General features: G+C 47.4%; 1 protein-coding gene across 3 annotated transcripts in view; it reads left to right on the top strand.

The window, feature by feature from the left end:
• SLC39A11 (solute carrier family 39 member 11) overlaps nucleotides 1–20,441 on the top strand; it is a 565,309-nt gene that overhangs the window by 26,757 nt on the left and 518,111 nt on the right. The window lies entirely within an intron of this gene.

Consider the following 20,441-nt stretch of genomic DNA (forward strand, 5'->3'; position numbering starts at 1 on the left):
ATCCTCCTCCAAGTCCATGCCCACAACTCACCATCCTGGGTCCAGTTTTGGAAGATGGGGAATGGAAAACAAACATCCATTACAGTTTTTGGTATAGGCTGAGCTGCCTTGGTCTTTCCGTCCTATTATCTGACTTCCAGATTCACCAGTTAACAGTTAAAGTCCAGAGGCTGTTTAGCAGGTAGGGTGAACCCTAGAGATGGGTGAGTGACCTGGGAAAGAAGCCACCAGGGAAGGTAGCAGTCAGCTGCAGGTTTCTCTCTAGGCTTGGCTGTGTCTTGGGGTGCCCACTCTGCTGGGGGTGGGGATCAGGGCTTTTCATTGTCTCTTTCTGAGATGTTGGTTATGATGGGGCTTGCATCCCTCATCCTGGAGCTTAGGAGCTAGACAAGAATTTGAGCTAGTGGTTACCTCTTGTTCCAAGCCATCGGGGAGCCAGCTTCTCTTTAGACTCCTTTGTGTAGGGTAGAGGGGCTGGGGCGGGTAGCGCACCAGAGGGGGGTGCCCCTGCTCACGGGCGGCTGGGAGAGATGAGGTGGTGAGAGTCCCAGGAGGGCAGAGTGGCATTGGGCTCAGAACTCCGTATGCTCGGGGCATACAGTTACTACAGCCATAGCTGTTGTCCCCTCCAGTTTAAAACCAGTGACCCAACTGGTGTCTAGGTAAAGTGAGACCCACAAAGTGCCCACTCCACTCTCAGATGTCTTTCCTTGTGATCATGTTATCTTTTCGAAGGTCTTGAACAGGTGTCATTTTAAAAAAGAGTAAGCACAGTTTTGTAACCTACACAAGAAATGAACTGCCGGCCTTCGTTTCCCCGATCCCCCCTGATAGTGACCCTGACGGGACGATGCTTGGTTTGTTTTTATGTCTATTTTAGTATGAGGACGATTCCAGCAAAAGCAGACCGCTCCTGTAAGATCAGGGTCGTCTTTCTTCAAGGCTCCTTGGGTGGTGCTTGGGCACCCCTCTGTGTGCTTGCTGGTTTGCAAACTCGGAGTTCCCTGGGTGACCTGTGAAATTGTCCCTATACACAGAGGGCAAAGAGAGACTGCAGAAACAGGCAGGCCACTCCAGATTGGCAGGTGGCGGTTTTAGGAAGAAGAGAATCTTCTTAGGAGGTTTGTCTTAGGTACTTAGGTACTTCTGCACCCGCGGCAAAAATCTTGAAAGTTTATGTAGAGGCTTTAAAGGCCAGATGGTCTCAGTGATACATTATTCTCTCAATGCTGCATCCTTGCAGTGGCTCCTGGTATGGGAACAACGGGCAGAACGTATATTCCAAGGGCATGGAAGGAGGGTAAAGAGCCTCCAATTGCCTGAGGCCAGCTTGCGGGTCAACAAGCAGTAACACCCTCCCTTGACCTACCTCCTCCAACAATGTTCTTTATCTCAGAGCTGGACCAGTGAAACGCCCCTTCCTGTCCTTTTCTTGGGACGTCTCCTCTCCTTGCCTAAGTCAGGTTGGGTCCTGGAAAAACTACTGGCCCAAACCACCTCAGGCACACCTGTGTCTTCTGCAGGGCAGAGTGAATGGGAACTGAACAGCATTGACCTTGACAGCAGAAAACATGTAATCAAGAAGGATTGTTGATTTCGTCTAGATAATGCCCGCCTCCCCCTCCCCGCCTTGAATGCCTCGAAAGACCTGTTTGGCTTTGCTGCCACCGGTACTTGGCAGCTACCCTGAGGCTCGGTTCCCTATTTGACTCCTAATGGCTATTCTTTCGACTCCCCCCCTCCACCCCCACCTGCTGAATGAAGTCTGCACTGCCCCACCTGGGGCTGCCTCTACTTCTCTGCAGCTCAGTTAGTAACTAAGTAACAGAACCTTGAGCCAGGAAAATCGAGGGGGTGGGTAGGAGATAACCCCGGGGCTGGCTTGTTTGATATCTTTAAAGCAATTAAATAATCCCCTTCCCTCTGTCAGCACTTATCAGAGAGACAATAGACAACAGGAAATCGAGAACAGAAGCAGGACAAAGGGCCAGGCTGGTGCTCAGCCTGTAACCTGGGGAGATGCTAGTCCATTCGCTTTTTTGGTGAGAAGTTCACAGTCTAGGAGCACAGTCGTGGAGGCAAATCCCAAATAGGTCATTTATGTCTCCTCACGGCTTAGTAAGTTAAATGGGGGACATTGTTTCCCTGCAATCAGTTTAGGGGACGGAAGTCTCGCAATGAAGCCGGGAGGGGAAGCAGGAGATAGAAGGGTTGGACCTGGTTGGGAGTGGTGGAAGCCCGTCCAAGCGTCCAGGATGGGTTTTACCATCTCTGTGGGAATGCTGAGGATGAAGTTCGCCGTTCTATTGATGTGGAAAGATCAGCACTGCTGTTGTGGAGAACATACTGACATGTAGAGGAAGAGAAGGCCCCGGGCGTGATGATATTACCCCAGCTACCTGGAGGGGCACCCCTGTTTTCAGCTGTTCTGTCTCTTGTCACCCCTAAACCACCCGCATTTTTTCCAAAATTGGGATGTCAGCTTCCACATCCTGTCGCTGAGACGGCTTCTTCTACCTAGTGCCACAAAAAATCCTTTCTGACATTGTGGTTTTGATACTTATTTTGGAAAATATGGAATACGGTCACCAGATTTCTTTGAAAAATCTGGCCATTCGGCAGAACGGGTTTCACGGTCTCTTTAGATACAGAAGGGGTTAAGGTGAGGACCAGTCTTCGTTTCTCTCTCCCCCACCCCCCACCGCTTAACAGGTGCGGTTTGGCTTAATGCCTTTACCCTTTCTCTCTATTCACATCCTCAATCCGTATGGATTACAATGGCTGAGTGAGTGAGCGGGCATTAGAACATCAGTGGAAACCACTGCAAATCAGTATAGCATCTGGGATCATGGGTGGAAGACACCACGGCTTAGACTGTATTCCCTTTTCTTTTGTCTCCCCCATTTTGACAGAAATGCACATAAACAGAATCCTGGACCCAGGAGGGAGTTTAGAAATTCTCAAATTTATAACCCACCTCCCATCATGGTACAGGGAAAGATAGCAGGCTCTAAGAGGTGCCGTGACTTGTCCCAGCTCACCCAGCTTGAGAGGGGCACAGTCAGGAGTCAAATCAGCTCTCCCGGATCGCAGACACCTGCCCCTTCCACAGGCACCCCACCCCACACGATGTGTGGGAGCTGGCGGAGACGATTCCCAGCCCTTCCCTTCCAGCAGGACATGATTCCCGATGACCAAATCCCTGCTGCTTGCGCCCTAGCCAGGCTCCTCTTTTTCAGTCCCTTGGCAACAGGGTTGGAAGACATGCGGCCACCCTGCCCTGTGATTTTTTTTTTCCCCCAGAGTGTGTGTCCTGGAGCACTGATTCTGTAAGATGCTCTGTAGAAAAAGAGCACAAGTATGGAAAATTCTTCTCCTTTTCTTAAAGATCCACCATGCTTACTAATAACACTCATAGGTAATGTTTCTTAAGTACCCATTATGTGCATGGGGGGCTGAGGGTCTCGTACATTCTTTATCTCATTTAATCCTCCCAACTTTTGAGGTACATATCATTATTATTTTTAATATTGTTATTTTGAGAAACTTTGCAGTGAAGGAGGCTATCTATCTCAAACTCTGTTTCCTCGATTTATTTAACCATGGGAACTTGCCCTGTGAAAAAGTTTTAGCACTAAGTGTTCACTGTGTGTCAGCCCCCCTACTAAACGCTTTGTTATTTACTCATTCATCCTCACTGCAGCCCTGTGAGCCACATCACCATTATTACTATCTCCATTGGTGAATTAAAGCAGCCAAGGTACAGAGACGTTAAGTAACCTGCCCAAGGCCACACAGCTACAGTGACAGAGCTTAACCACTCTGCCCTCCCAAGGGCTGAGGCATGATTTGCAGAGCCACTCATGTTAGAGAAGGGGCTCCTTGCCACCTGTAATCACTCTCAGAGGCTGATTAAGGTGAGGGAGGGACTTCTCCTTCCCCCATGAATAGCTTTGGTTGTTTTAAGGTCTTTTCCCTTCAATGTACCCCCCCCCCCGCCCCCGCAACCTCATGATGTGTGTTGGTGAGTTCTGGATTGCTTCCAAGTTCTCTGAGGCCCTGACAACCATCCAGTCCTCCGAGGACCCCTTTTCCCTCTCCCTTCCAGACAGAGCCAGGTAACAGCAGCTATCTGGTGCTCTCCGGCTGCATGACCTGGCCCCCCGTTTTGAACTGCTCCTGGGGTAGCCCTTTCCTGGCAAAGGGGAGCTGCCTATAGGGTGGGATTTATAGACTCACAGAAGCCCAGTGGCCCTCGCAGAGCACCTGGCTCAGGGCTTTATAACCAGGCTGCTCACCAGAATCACCTGGGAAGTTTTAAACACTGAAGATGCCCTGGCTCCATCTTTAGCATTTTTGATTTAATGGAGCTGGGATGGGGCCCAGATAATTTTTCAAAGCTCCCTAGATGATTTTAATGTCAGCTAGAGCTGAGCACCATGGATAGTACCACCTCATTGCACAGGTAGAGGAACTTTGGTGGGGGGCTGGGGGGTGGGAGTGAAAAGTCTGTCCCGGGTCAGACAACATCCCACTCAGTCTCTTTATTCCAGGGCCACTGTGAACTCACAACCCACCCCCTAAGCCCAGGAACCCTGCTACGTGGCTAGAGGGAGCTCTGGGCAGAGTTTGTGCAGGCTGGGGCCTGGGAGCTTTTGCTCTACTGGCAGATGGGATCACAGCTGTCCCCTCTCATAAGGAAAAGCCCTGTCGGGTGGCAAACGCTCTCGTCTCATAGTGAGATGTCAGGGTGAGATGGGGGGCAGCACCTCAGTTCCCTTTGGCAAGTGTCCACTGCAGACACACTGTCTCTTGGAGGAATGGGTATTTCGCAGCTATGAGAGGCAGGCAGCAATTTCATAAATGGGCCAGAACCAGCAAATAGGTCTCAGTGGTTTTGTTTGTATTAAGAGCAGGGAAGATCAGAGCCAGATTTCATCCTGGCCGCAGTGCTAGAATCACTGCACTGAATTACGCTCTTCTTTCTGGCATGTTCTTTAGCTGGGTCTGTGTACCTGTGAGAAGCCGGGACCTTGCTGAGGAATCCCACTGGGTCCTTTCTCCACGAATAACTCCTGCCAGCCCTGGACATTCTTCTTGTCCTTTTCTCCCTGCTCTAGTGGCTAAAATGATAGTTCTTCCTTAATGGGACATAGAATGTTTACATTTTAACAGGATTTGGGGGAGGCACAGATCCATAGGAAAGGCTCTCCAAGTGGAGACGCTGGCCTGATGTTGGCAGCGGGGTCTTCACTCCTAGCGTCTCTGATGGCAGAGCAGTCGCTCTCTCTCCTAAAGTCAGACATTTCTGTTGCCCAAGGGCCTCTGTTCCCCAAGAAGCAAGAGCCACCTGGAGTTAATCCAGTAATTGAGGTTAATAGATTTAAATCCTGTTTCCAGAAAGGCTGCAGTTCCTCTGTTGGCCTCCAGGTGGAGTGAGCGCACAGAACTCACTGCCCCATCGGGTCTCTGCGCCGGCCGGTTCGGGCCTTGCAGGAGGGGGCCCCAAAGCCCATCTCTCCACTTTTCTTACCCCCTCCCCTCCGCACCCTCCTGCAATCCGGGGATGGGACGTAGCCCGGATAATCCGAATCAAATGACTGCAGTGCCCGGAACCCCGGCGTTTGCCGCAGATTCTGAAGTCCTTCGGAAGAGGCAGCATCTCCCCGTGTTCCTTTCCCAGATAGTTGTGTCCCCTCCGGCATCACTGACCAGGAAAATCTCCTCTCTCCCTGACCCTTGTGCCAGATCAGGGTGGCCTTGCTGGGAGTGAGGCAGCCACAGTCTTGCAGCCTTGGTGGGGCTGAGATGAGGAGGCCCTGAGGGCCAAAGCAGGTCGTGCAGGGGAGATTTACTGCTGGAGAAGGATCTTGAGTGCCTGTTCTTGGGCTGCGTGCTGAAGCCCCAGGTGAGGCTGTCACTGAGCAGCACAAAAGTCTCTGCAAGGCAGAGAGGGCAGATTTTCCTTCCTTCCCAAGCCGGTGGCTCCACAGTGACCCGTGGGCATTGATAGGGGTCTCAGGTGCAAGGGCAGGAGGGGCTTCGTTGAGCCAGGTGAAGCCCCAGTGATGAGACTTGGCCACTTTCCAAAAGCGAGTCGACTGAGGGCTTCTCCCTTGTGTGGGGGAGGTGGCCTGTTGGTTTTGTTTGCTGGTCCAGCTGCCAGTCCCCAAGCTTCGTGGTGCCTTCCTGCCTGCCTGCTCATCGGAGCAGAGCAGATGGCTGGACTGGAGGGGGGACCGGGGGTTTCCATGTCCCCACAACATCTTGTGTCCTCCCTTACCCCCAGAGCCGCCAGTGGCTGCTTCTGCCCCCTCCTCCTCCCCCCTTCTTTCTCCGCCCCCCCCCCCCCTCTCCTTCTGAAGCCAGCTCTCTTCTCTGACAGATTGTCCCTGTGCCTGCCGCCAAAAACTAATTTCTCGGTGCCACTTCAGACACTCAATCTTTTTCCCTGGCAAGACCTTTTTATTAGGGGTTGCGAAGCGTAACAATTCCTGGGTTTTGTTTCTAGCCTGCTGGAACATGGAACCCTTTTGAGTAATTGGAGTCAGGGCTTAGGAGGGGTGTTTGCTCCTGGTAGAGGTGGGCGAGCGCATGGTGGGGCCCGAGCCCAGCCAGACCGAGCCAGGGACAGCAGAGATAGGACTTGACCTCACCACACGGGACGCTCCAGAGCCACTCACCTTAGGATTCTTTCAATCCCGAATTCATTTAAATGGAACTTCAGAAATGTCTTTTCCATACAAGTCTTCTATGTGTGCACAATGTGGACAAATTTTAAGTTACTTACCAAAATACCCTTGGTTCCAAATATCAGATCATCCTTAAAAAAAAATGATGACTTGGCATCAGCGAGTCTATTCTAAACATCGTGCTTTGGACTCCAAAGTGGGTTTTCAAAGAAGAGTTCCACAACATGGCTTGGCAGTGGGGATACTGAGTGAGCACGTATGTAGTTTTCCAAGAGGAGCACCTCTCCACATGGTTGGATTGTCAGACTGCCCGGAAATAGCCAATCCTCACTTTGGTGTTCAGCTCTGCTGTGATTGGCACTGGCCACGTGATCGTGCTTCCGAAGGTTATCCCTGTCCGTGAACCTGCTACACAGATACACGCCTTCATTCACTCATTCGTCCCCCCGTCCATCTGTTCATTCAGTAAACACAAATAGCCGGTCAGAGGAAAGGGGAGAAAGAGTAAGTTTCCCAAGCTCTGTGATCAGACTTTTGATTGTGTCCTCTCCTGGTGAGGAACCTCGGAAGCCCCCACCTCAGGCCCCAGCTCCTTAGCAAATGCTCAGAAAGCATGCGAGGCAAGAACTGCATCTGAGATGCCCCTGTGGACTTTTGGAAATCAGCTATTTTTTCATGGTCTCTTCTATCCCACACAGGAGAAAGGCTAAAAGGGCTGTCATCTCTAAAACCGTCTTTGTCTCCGTTCTTGGCATGTTGCCACAAAGCTGGCAGTCCATCAAAAAGCAATTAGTGGTGCCTGGCTTAACGAGCGTGTGATGCATTTCTGTAGTGGGGCAGGGGGGCGGCACCGGGGGCCCTGAGCAGACAGAGGCTGCCTAGTGGGCTGGAGTTACTCATCCTGGGTAGTTTCTTCCAAAATGATATCAGTGCCTATAATTTGAGGTCCAGGGAGTAAAAGATAGGCTGACACAATATGCTGATCTTTGGTTCCAGCTGGTAGAAGGATTTGTTCAGCCAGTCACATCTTTTTATTTTAAATTTAATTTTTATCTAGTTCTGTAGGTACGTGGTCAGCAAGTCAAGGAGTAGGAGTAGGCTTCCAAAGTAGAATAAAGGATCGCTGCTCCGTCCTTTTCCATTTCTCATACACTGTTGGAGGGCGAACGCTTCCAATCCTTTTCGGCTTTTTTTTCCTACTTATTTACCTCCACGTTTACAAATGACACGCTCACACTTCTATTTCTTGATTTTCCTGTTTTCGGTTCTTTTGACTTCCTCCGAGGAAAGATCCCCAACTCACCACTTAAACAATGCATCTCCCCCCAGGTATAGTTACTATCCTTTTGGTCATATCGGTGGTCAGTGTTTGCATTGTTATAACTATGTAAATATTACTTAAAGCTGACCCAAGCACTATTCTCTGCTGGTCTCTTCTTTCTTGTAGAGCCTGTGTTTTCCCTGGAGTTAATGATTACCTCTTTTAAAAAAAAAAAGATGAAAAAACTTGCTCACTAGTCTATGTAACTATCTATAACTCATCCTCAAATTCTGGCAGAACTGAAAGTCTTCTCTCAAGGTATTCAGACTATTGGTTTCATTTTTGTCTTGGAGGCATCCTTCCTGGAACTCTTGGTCCTTCTGCTCAGTTTGGACCGATTGTCCTTGATGTCGGCCTTGTGGCTCCTATGTCGAACTTCACCATCATCCTGAGGCTTCTTTCTTGCTTTCCAGCATTAGTTCTCTGTTCCCCTCCCCCACTCTGGGTCTGGATTGCTTCTTCATTTTGGTGGAACAGCTCCTCCAGGAGCTTCTTGAAAAGGGGCATGTGGTAGCCAGCCTCTAAAACAACGCCCAATAATCCCCATCTCCTGGTCCCCTCCCACATTGTACTAGGCTTGGTCTACGCAACCAACAGGCTATGACAAAAGTGACGGTATGCCACTCCGGACATTGCGGGGCGCGGGGGTGGGGGGGACGGGATACAAGACACCGTGGCTTCTATCCTGGTGACTGGCTTGCCTTCCCCTCCCCTTCTCTGATACCCCTCCCTCCTCCTCTCCCCTCCTCCTCCTCCTCCTTGTTTGTCTTCCTCTTCCTCTGTCTCTCTCTTTCTCTGATCATTCTTTCTGAGGACAACCTGTTGCCATGTCATGAGCGGTCCTGCGTGGTGAGAAACAACAACCCTAAGAGCGAGCTCCAGTCAAGCCTCAGATGACCGTGGCCTCCCTGACACCTTCACGGCCCCCTCATGCGAACCGCCCACCAGTACCACCCACCGAAGCCACTCTCAAAATTCCTGACACACAGAAAGTACGAGACCGTGCATGTGTACTGGGTTAAAAGCCACTAAAATTTGGGTGTTTTGTTTTGCCAGCTGATAGGAAGGGGTAAATTTTTTGGATACTCTGCTTATCTAAAAATGTCTTTATTTTATCCTCACTTTCAACTGACGATTTGACCGTGTGTAGAATTCTATTCCACAGCCGGAAGTCCCCTTCCCTCAGAATTTTGAAGGCAGCGTCCTCGTTTCTGGGGTGGATGTCGATGTGCCTAACTTTCCCCCAAAACTGTTTTGAATCTTCTCCTCCTAACAGGTGTTATGACATTTCATGCGGTTCTGCTTTGGTGTAAATCACTTCTGTTTTTTACCGTTTGTTGTGTTTGGCCTCAATTCAGCGGGCCTCTTTAATCTGAAAGCTCATGTTCCTTGTTTTTAAAGATGCTGTTACATGGGTTTTTTGGAAATTATTCCACTGCTATTGTCACTGGTCTCCCTTTCTGGAACTTGTATTATTCAGATGGACTATTTCTCCAGTTCTCTTGGTATTTCTCTATTTACCGTCCCTTTGTTGTTTTCTGTTTTACTTTCTGAGTGATCTTTTATCTTCTCACCCTTCCGTTGGATCTTTTATTTCAACTATTGTATTTCTAATTTCTAGGAGTTGGTCCTCTTCTCTGAACAGGCTCTCTTTAATAGCCTTCTATTCGTGCTTCACGCGTGCAATATTTTACCCTCAAGTTTCTAAGGATTTTATTTATTTTTAGTTTTCTTCTACTTCTTGCTTATTTGTTTCCCTTAAATTCCTTTTCCTTATTTATTATTATCTGCATTTCAAGGCTTTCTGCAGGGGTCCTTGGTGATTACTGATTATATTTAAGAGTGAAACGTTAAAATGCCTGTTGAAGGCTCTCTGTCCACAGGCTTGGCTGTCGGGTGGCGGACTCACTGTAGAACTCTCAGGTGCGGGAGACAGGGTCACTTGGTTGAGTATCACCCATAATCTGTAGATTGTTTTGTTAGCCTGCCAGCTCTCCAGGAAGACCCCACGCTGGATCTTAAGGGCTTTATAAGCCTGGCTACCATGCTCTTAGAGCCATGCCCGAGGAGGTGTTTGAGGATTTCACTAAGCTTTAGACATTCAGACATTTGTTTAGTTTCCCACCTGGCAGTGTTGTACCGTATCCTGACCTTTCCATGGACCCGGCATCCCCAAATCCAGAGCCTGGCTGCTTCAGCCACTTCCCTGAGTAAACATCATTTTGTTTTTTTAAACTGGGGTAGAGGAGGATGTACAGTGGTGGGGAAGGGATCTAAGGTTCTGAGCACTGTCGTTGTTGTTTTTTTATTGAGCTATAATTGACATTCTATTAGTTTCAGGTGTACAATATGATCACTCCCTATCTGGAGATGTTGCAAGATGGCCACCACCATAGGTTGAGTTAACGTCCATCACCATACGTAGCTATAATAAAAAAAATTTTGTGATGTCTACACACTTATAAAGTCATTCAACCATCTTCTTCTTTCCAGACCTACCTGGAGCCTCTGACTCCTGGATCTTTCTGGAGATCGGCAGCTTGAATTGGCTTTCTCTCTGGTTGGCTTTACCCATTTAAGGTCATATTTCATTTTCTCTATCCTACAGAGTCACTTACCTCCCTGGCCCCTTTCCAACTTCCTGGTTTTTTTTTTTTTTTCATTTTCTTGTGTATTGTCATTTTCACTTGTGTATTGTCAGTTTCTTGTGTATTGTCATTTCCACTGTATTTCTCTTTACAAACTTTTGCTTTTTAAAATTCCTTTACCATCACTTTAGAGGAATCCAGAAGGGAAGAGGAGAACTACATGTGTTTAATCTGTCATGTTTGACCGGATGCCTTCACGGGCAGTCTGCACTGGAGTTTTATTCACTTGTTCATTTGGTTTTATTTTGTTTATCTATGTGACTGTCTTTCGTTTTTGTTTGTTTGTTTGTTTTTAACCAGCTAAGTATTAATGACTTGGTTAGCTTTGGACTTGGTTATTGCTGTGGTTCGTGGAGTGTTACTGATCATGGATCAGCTCACTGCTTGGTCCTCACCACGGGGTGATTTGCTGCCCACTCCGTTCTGCATTCATTCATCTGGTAGTGGTAGGGATGGCAGCCACTGAAGCCTCCAGCCCAGAGAGGAACTGTTATGGTGTCCATAGTGCTTTTTCCCTCTGGACTGACTTAGCCTCTGATGAACATATCCTTTGCTGGGGTTGGTTGGAACTATGACTAGCAAAGTGGAGTGGCTCCCTCAGATTTGTGAAAATGTAACTTTATTCTAGTCAGGACACCTCCACATGGCAGATAGTTGTCAACTGGTCTTCAGGGCCAAAGGATATAATTGACCAGCACCTACTTCTTGAAGTCTCTTCCTTGAACTGTCCTTCAAGCCAGCTACCTTCTCTTGTTTTCTTTCTCCTGACTCTCTGATCCCTCATCCGTCCTTCTAGTCACTCAACCAATACTTCTGAGCATGTGCTATGTGCCGGGTCCTGTCTCAATAAGATACAAACACTGACATCATGACATTTGCAAAGAGGCAGTGGTGCCCGTGCTATGCACATCATGCTAAGAAGTTTGCATTTTATGCTGAAGGAAGTGGGGGTGTTGGGGATTCTATGAGGACTGTGATGTGATCACTTTCTCCTTTCATGGAGACAATTGGGCTGGGTATGGAAAAATGGATCAAGGGTATGTGACACCTGTTGGGGGAGACGGTACCAGAAAAGTCTGTTGGGGGGATTCAGGACAGAACTGTTCAGGGCTTGAACTGTAACACATGATGTGAAACCAGGGCTACAGAGGAGAGAGTTAAGAGGGAGGACTCTGGAGAGCTAGAGACTGTGGGGTTTAGGGAATGAGGGAGTGGGGGTGCAATGGGGAGACAATCCCAGGTTTCTGGTCAGTAACCAGATGGATGGTGGTACCAGAGACTGGAAGAGGAATAGAGGAGGAGAGCACAGTGTGGGCAGAAGAGAACGAGTTCCATTTAGGTTGTACTTAGTTTGAGATGCCTTTGGGACAGCTGAAGGAAGTGCCCAGCAAATAGTTTGATCTGTGAGTCTAGATACCTTGGGACAAAGAAACTAAGCTAGACATTTAATTTGAGAGTTATTCTCTAAGGTGATAGTTGGAAATCACAGAGTAAATAAGGTCATCCAGAGAGAATATAGGGATGAGAAGAGAAGAGAATGGGAAATGCCAATGTTTAAGAGACAAGTCCTCCAGGACAGAGAGGGAAGGAGGGAGGGAGGGAGGGAGGGAGAGAGAGACAGAGACAGAGACAGCATGAGCACCAGAGAGAGAAAATCAGGAAAGGAACCTAATCATTGTCTTAGATGGCAAGAAGAGAGAGTCTCCCAGGCAGGGAGGGCTAAAGAAGTAGGGTTATAAAGAGAACTGAAAGATGCATTTTGGATTGAATACCCAGGAAGTCATTGGTGGCTTCGGGGGTAGTGTGGGCAGAAGGCAGATGGCAGAGTGTTGAGGAGGGAGGAGGTGTGGATGGAGAGGTGGTAGAGATGGCAGGTGCACTCCATTCTTTCAGCACCTTAGTTGGGAAGAGGAAAGCATCTGGCTGAAAAGAGTGTTTTCTTTTTTTTTTAAGGTGGTAAATGTTATTAAATGTAAAAGGAGAGAGAGGGAGAGAGAGATTGAGGAGATGGGAGGAAGGATGGACCTGAACAGCAAATGGGACTTCTCTTGCATTGTATTTGGAGAAGCTCATACATACAGAAGTGACTGCAGGCGTTAGAGCTATGTGGGTGTGAGTGTGGATACAAGGTGCATATGGAAGAAGCAGGAAGAATATGAGAGGGATGTTTTTTATTTTTTGTCCAAGAATCATGCATGTAACCTTATTTATTTATTTATTTATTTATTTATTTATTTAAGCATTTATTTAAGCATTTACTCAGTTCCAGACATCGTATTTCTCGCTGGAGATAAGGTAATGTAAAACACACCCGGCCTTAGGGAGCTGTCTAGTGGAGCACACTGATGTCAACAGACAAGTGTGCAAGATGTTGGGGGAATCCCACCTCTGGAGTGGGGTGGAGGGTCAGGAAGCCTTCACTGGGTGACACTGGTGCCTACCCTGGAGTGAGGTCTTTAAAAGGATGAAAATTTTCCAAGTGGGCAAAGAGGGAAGCACATGCCTGGCCATGCAGTTTAATCATAAATATTTATTAAGCACCTGTACGTATTAGACATTGAGCTCGGCACCCTGGATGTTAAGGTAAATGAGATGCTACTCCCACTGAGCAGTGTACCACATCTGGTGGAGGAGACTTGCAGGTGGTTTCAATGTAATGTGCTAAGCGTTCAGACAGTAGAGTGAGTGTCCTTTGGGGCATAGAACATAGTTCGGTGTAAAAGGAACATAAAGTATGGCAGAGGGAAAGGCAGACAGGGCTGAGGTCAAGGTTTAAAAGGTTTAAACGGTCTTGAACTATTGTATAAAGGGTTGGCTTTCTGGGTTGGCTGCAGACTGTGGGTCAGAGTCCTATTTTTATATATGGTCTGGCCATTGTCTGTTTGCATATGCGGTCTCTCACAAGTGAAGGATGAGGTCATTAGGGTGGGTCCTAAATCCAATGTGACCGGTGTCGTATAAGAAGAGACACAGAAACACAGACACACAGGGAAAAGGCCACGAGATAATGGAGGCAGAGATTGGGGTGATGCATCTTACAAGCCAAGGAACACCAAGATTGCGGGCCACACCAGGAACTAGAAGAGGCAAGGAAGGATCCTTCCCTAGAGCCTTTGGAGGGATCATGTTCCTGCCAACACCTTAATTTCAGACTTGTAGCTTCCAGAACCATGAGAAAATACATTTCTTTGGCTAGAAGTCACCAGTTCATGGTTCTTGCTATGGCAGCTCTAAGAAACTAATATGGATAGCCAATGACATGTTAACTGGGGAGGGGCAGAGTTTCTTGTGCATGTGGTCTGTGGGCCACCTTCTTCAGACTTACCAGGAGGCTTCCTGAGGATGTTGATTCCAGGGCCCTTGCACAACCCTTGGAACTGGAAATCTGAAGAGGGGGCTGGAGAACCTGGATGGTAGCAAGATTCCCGGGTGATTCTTCAGCCCACTGAAGTTCCATACTGTGTTCATGGGGCATTAGGGAAGGGCTTGAAGGAAGGAAGTGACGCCATCAGACTGTGCTTAAGAAAGGTCATCTATCTTACGGGATAAGCAATCGGTTTCAACAAATATTCTACAAGGAATATAAGAACAAGATGGAGGGGAAATCTGTAGATCAAAAATGTCTGGAAAGATATATCAATGAATTTAGTGGTTAGTAAGTGACAGAGTCAGGCCTGTCTGTCCCTGAAGCACCCACCAGTTCTCAGAGAAGCCTTTCTGACCCCTCATGATAGAAATGCACCCCTTCTTTTGTGTGGGGAGCAAGGTTTGCTCCTGTTTCCCATGTCTTTTGTCTCTCCACTAGTCCTTAGACATCAGTGTGCACAAGAATGGCCTGGGACTCTGGCCCAGACCTAATTGAGTGGGTGGAGAGGAGCCCAAGAATCTGCATTCAAATCATCTCCTCAGATGACTTCTCTGAGGCCAGCTGGTTCCTGGTCTGCAGTAGGCAGTGGGTGCTGGGTGGGTGAGCCCTTCTTGCATCGGTTCCCATCTGTGGGTAGGATGCAAGCCTCCATTCCACCCAGTCCTGCTTCCATATCTTGCCGCCTGTCTTAGTCTGTTTGGGTTGTAAGAGAGCACCACAGCCTCTCTCTCTCTCTCTGTGTGTGGCGGCGGCGGCGGTGCTTAAACAACAGACATTTATGCTCTCACAGCTCTGGAGGCTGGGAAGTCCAAGATCAAGGTGCTGGCAGGTTCGGTGTCTGGTGAGGACTCTCCTGGCTCCCTGCAGACAGCTGCCTTCTGGCTATGTCTTCACGGAGAGAGAGCGCCCATATTTCTTATGTCTATTTTATAAGGGCCCTTTCCCAAAGGCTCCAACCTCATGACCCAATCACCTCCCAAAGACCCTACCTTCTAATCTTGTCACGTTTGCCGTTAGGACTTCAATGTGGATTTGCGGGGGACTCAAATACTGAGTCCATAGTACCAGGTGGGAATGAAGCTTTGGGCCATTTTGGGGGGTGGAGGGGGAGGGATGGTGGGAAAAAGGAGTTCTATGTTTTGTCCCTCATGTACATTTTCAAGAGAGTCCTCACTTGCCCTCCTCCTTCCCAGCTGTGACACCCGCCCATACTCACTTTCCTGTTTTGTCATAGGAGCACATCTCTTCTTTAAAAAACCCAAATTACTATTATTTTTTAAATATAAAAGAATTATGTGCGCAATGAAAATACCTTGAAAACATAGAAAAGCAGAGTAAAAAACTCAAACCAAGAAACCCTGGATATCCTCTTACCTGGACCCAACCTCTGTAAAAATGCCATGCATGGCCTTCCAGTCTTTTCTGTGCATGGTGTAGCTTCACATAAACACACCCTCTTCCTCCAAGCACATCCAGCAGCTCGGTTTCCCCAGCCTCCCCACTCTCCTTAGCACCCCACTCGCTTCTCCAGAATTCAGACCCATCTGTGCCATCCGCCAGCTGCCTGCTCCCCCGCTTGCTCGCTCCTTCCATAGGAATCGCTGTCTTTGGGGGACACATTGCAAGCTGATAATGCCAAGTGCTTTACTGACAGTACCTCATACACCATCTTCCCTTCTCCTGTCCTCCTCCTCCCTGCCCATGGACTGGGGGGTGGGGGTGGGAGATATCTTCTATATTAATACTGTAAAATTTTGCTGTAGCAAGTGAAAAAGGTCAAAGACCTAGGTATTCCTTTTGCTAACTGAGAATTAAACATCTCTGCGGGGGGTTTCCTCTGTCCCTCTCTTCCTTTAGCAGAGATGTCCTCTTGAAGTCTATAGACAGTCTCTGTCCCATCTCTTGTTGAGAGCACATAGGCGGGCATCCACCCCCTACAATCCCCATGTCTGACGTTGCCAAGAGTCAACGGATCAGAGTGCCTGGAGAGAGTTATGGTTTTATTTGGGGGTAATAAACATGAGCTGCTTCGAAACAGAGAACAAATCCTGTTTCCATGCAAATATAGTTTGTAATAAAAACCTGCCAGGACAGAAGTATGGGGGCTGCTCTTCCCAGCAAATTGCTCCCTTCGACAGAACATTCTTCAGAGCTATCCTGGGAGTGATCAAAACGGCTGCCGAAAAGGTTCGTGTCTCAAGGATTCAGGTGCGAGGCCACTGCTGTTGAATTATGAAGTGGCGGGGAGGCAGGAAGCTGGGCAGGGTGGCGAGGGATTGTAGCATGGAAGGCAGGCTACTGGCCCTCTTGCTTTCTCCACATTGTCCGCAAAGCCATATTTTGAAGTCATATTTAAATCTCTACGTTTAATAGTCCTTCCAGAGCGGGCAGAATGAGTGCTTCACGGATTCTCAACTCTGAAGTGCACAGAGATGGGTGAAGGAAGAGGGGATACAAATTCTGCCCTTGTTCTCTCTGCACCTCTCCCAGTGATGTTGCTTTAGGCGCAGAAGCCCGGCGAATCCTCAAAACAACACAAGGACTTAGGGCCCCGAGAGACATGAATGCCCCATCCCACTCCAGAGAGGTCAGTGCCTGCCTTCTGTTCTCACAGCTAATAACGGCGCGGTCAGAGCCACCCGATGCTGAAGCCGGAGCTCTCCTCCCATGCTCTTGCTCACTGCCCTCGATCCTGGGGGATGGAGCCCAAAGAGAGAGTCACGTTTACCCCAGAAGCCAGAGAGGATGTTATTATCTCAGAGCAAAGACCCCAGCTCTACCTGGAACCAGACCAGGGTTTTCAGGAAGCAGAGCAGAAAGCAGATAAGACCCCTCAAGGGCTCTGAGAGGCCAGAGGAGCTTCTCGAGGAGGGCAGTGCCTGGGAAGAGGGGGGCAGAGCCTGGTAGGGTGACGGCAAACAGATGGCCCAGGCCTCGCTTCAACTTCATCTTCCTGACCAGCTGTCACTAGGAAAATGTGCCCCAGGCTGGAAAGAGGCCAAATGAGGAGAGGAGAGAAATGCAGCGTCCAAAACTTATTTGCTTTTCATTCTTCTCCCCCTCCCACTGCCAGAAGCTGGTGGTCTTCATGGGGCAGAGACAGCAGCAAGAAAAATTCCAAGTCAAGCAGGTGTTGGCTTGCTGGGCTCTGAGGGTTGCGTCTCCAGTCAGTGATTTGTCTGCCCCACCACCGCCCACACTCACTGTGGGGTCATCTCCTGTGGTCTGTGGTGCCAGGCTGCTGTTTGCATATGCAAGCACTGGCCATGCAACCAGCCAGCAGGTGATTGCAGGACCCCAAGGGTCATAGCAGCATTGCCAGGCAACCCGGAGGAATTTCCCACAGATCTGAACTCGGCTATTGCAAAGCCCCATCTCTGTTCAGCGTGCTGCAGGGCCCATATCTATGCAGGGTCAAAGACAGTAGGCCTCCTCCGCTCCTTGAGCTGATCACAGGAGATGTGGTCAGAAGCACTTTGTTTGTGTAAGATTTTATTTATTTGAGAGAGTGAGAGTACAACCAGGAGGAGAGGGAGAAGCAGGCTCCCTGCTGAGGCTGATCAGGGAGCCTGATTCAGGACTCGATCCCAGGACCCCGGGATCATGACCTGAGCGGAAGGCAGATGCTTAACCGGCTGAGCCACCCAGGTGCCCCAAAGCACTTTGATTAACAGGACAATTATCGTCTCCAAGTACTGTGTGTGATATATGTGGTACGTGTTTGAATCAATAATTTTGGTGGACCGTGGTCGCAGGTTCACAATATTTTACAAAGCTTTTCAAAAAAGATTTTTGTTTTTTGAGGTTTTTTTTTTTCTTGGACGATTGCCTCCCTATTTAAAAATTTCTGATTACAAATAGTTTTGGAGGTGTTTTTTTGGCATGTAATTTCTGCTCCATGCTGTTGGCAATCGTGATATTTGGAGACCCTTAGGTCTCCAAATTAGGAGACCAAGAAGCTTGATGAAATGTGCCATTTTTGTAAGAATAACTAGACCCATGCGTGAACAGGACTCTGAAGTAACAGCCAGTGTTTTGGAAGCTTATTTTATAGGGGTTTGGCGGGTCTTATTTCATTTCATCCATACAGTCCTGCGAGGGAAAGGACATTACTATTCTCTTTTAATAGTAAACGGGGAAATGGAGGGCAGGGAAGTCAAGGGACTTACCTTGGGTTTTGGGGGTTTTTGTTCAGGCAGTTTAAATCTAGAGGGTGGGCTTGAAGCCACTGTCCTGAACTCACACTCCTTGTCAGTGGGCTGTGAGATTGGGGGCATATTCATATCCGTCTTGTTGTCTGTATTTTCTTACTTTTAAATGCTCATGTTGCTTCCACAATAGGGAAAAATATCCCAAAATATATATCAATATTACAAAAAGAGTCTGAGAGCTCCTGGGTGGCTCAGTTGGTTAAGCATCAGATTCTTGATCTCAGCTCATGTCTTGATCTCCGGGTTGTGAGTTCAAGCCCCACGCTGGGCTCCATACTGGGCATGGAACCTACTTAAAAAAAAGACTGTGAGTTTTTTGGACTGGGGGGGGGTTCTAAAAATTTCCAACCCACTTTCATCCAGTTATTCATACTTCATTGTTTTGGTTGTGCTTCATCAGTTTTAAAAATCTGCAAATTTGTTGCAATAACCAAGTGTGTATTTATATCTAACTTTGGTATACATCTCACTTTGTCATACACCCTAGTTTGTTTTCAGGAATTCATGGACAGTAGTCTGTAACTTTTTCCTGTTCTATACATAGAGCTGGAAATAATTGATTGGAAATAGATTAGAAGTAAACGCCACAAAGTAAGAACAAATGGAATTATAGAAAAAATAAAATGTTATAAAATATCATAAAACCACTTAAGGGTGTTCCGGAATTGCTAATACTAGGGAAGCCATTGGGCAGTAATTTGGAGCAGATTGCTATCCTGACCAATTTATACTCAAATATAGCCAAATCGCATTGAAATGGATACTTGTTTTTGTGGTTGCCCACCATGAGAACTGTTTTGTGTATGGGGAGTTTCCCACCTTATGAGACGGAGCTCACCTCTGGAATAACCAGGTGTGGGACTTCATTGGGACTAAGTTGTGGGTGCTGTCATATGGGAAATGCTAATCAGATACACCTACACATGGCTTTGGATGCGAAGTTGGTGACCGAAAGAAGCAGGGACTGTGCCGAATCCATTCTTGTTAGGCTAGTAGCAACAGCAGTGATTATGTCCAGGTTCTAGAAGGTTCTAGAAATGGTGTCCAGGGCTCTTCTGGTGATGCAGATGGCAGTATCCAGCTCCTGGGGTTTGCAGCGTGGCTGTCCTCACTGGGTTAGTTCTGTAGTGTGATTATTGGATTGTGCCTGGCTCTTTAGTCTTTGTTCCTCCTGAGGATTTTGCTAGCAACTCAATAACCATTTAATAAAATTTATTTCTATTTAAATAAATCAGAGTTAGTTTCTATTACATGCAAGTAAAAACGCTGAAGGATACACACATGCTACCATTTACTTACATATATTTACCATGTATATCTTTCACCTAATACTCTCTTTATACAATAAAATGATAGTGGGGCCAGGAAATACATTAAGGACCAAGAGAGTTTTTCAGAATTTTGGAGCCTTAAAAATGAATAGAAGATATTTGCATGATTTATAATTTATGAGTGATTTAAGCTTAAGATTTTATGGAAGTTACTGAAAAGTATTCTAGAGGGATCTTGTTTCTTTTAGCTAATAAATTGGGTCATATATTGAAAGTTTCCAAGAGCTGTGAAGGTTGGAATGAAAACATTATTTATAATGAATCTTATACTTCGTCATTTTCCCAAGTGGTGGTGCATTTACATAATAGTGGGAGTTTTGTGATGAAGTCTTTTGATTTTCTATGTTGCTGCAATGCCAGCTCATTTAGTCCAATACCATATTATTAATAACTCATCCTTGCACACCATTGAAATCTCAGTATCTGGGGGATATCCAAGAAAAAGAAAATATCCTTTTCCTAGCTATTCTCCCCTTCTCTTACAGAAGTATAAAATTACATTTAGGTGTACTTAGGTCAAGGATTTGGTGAGTTATTTTTTTTAACCATTATTTTATTGGGGTTTTACATGAGGAAGCTCATGGACTAGAATCTGGAATGCAGGGAGTTGTTCATATATATAGCAAGCATTCTTTCAACTACCTTTCCCTGAGTCCTTCTCCAGTGCCTCAGCACCTCCCTGCTCTAGGTGCTCAGGTCAGGCATAACATGATTAAGTTCAACTCCAAGTAATAGAAACCCCAAAGAACAATGGCTTAAATTAGGTAGAAAAAGGTCTACAAATAGTCCAGGGCTGATATTGTGTCCCACAGTATTAGTGACCCAGTTCCCTCCTGTCTTCTTGCTCTGCTGGGGGTGCTTTCGTCCCTGA

This window comes from Ursus arctos, unplaced genomic scaffold (assembly GCF_023065955.2).
Source record: "Ursus arctos isolate Adak ecotype North America unplaced genomic scaffold, UrsArc2.0 scaffold_24, whole genome shotgun sequence".
Classification (NCBI taxonomy): Eukaryota; Metazoa; Chordata; class Mammalia; order Carnivora; family Ursidae; genus Ursus; species Ursus arctos.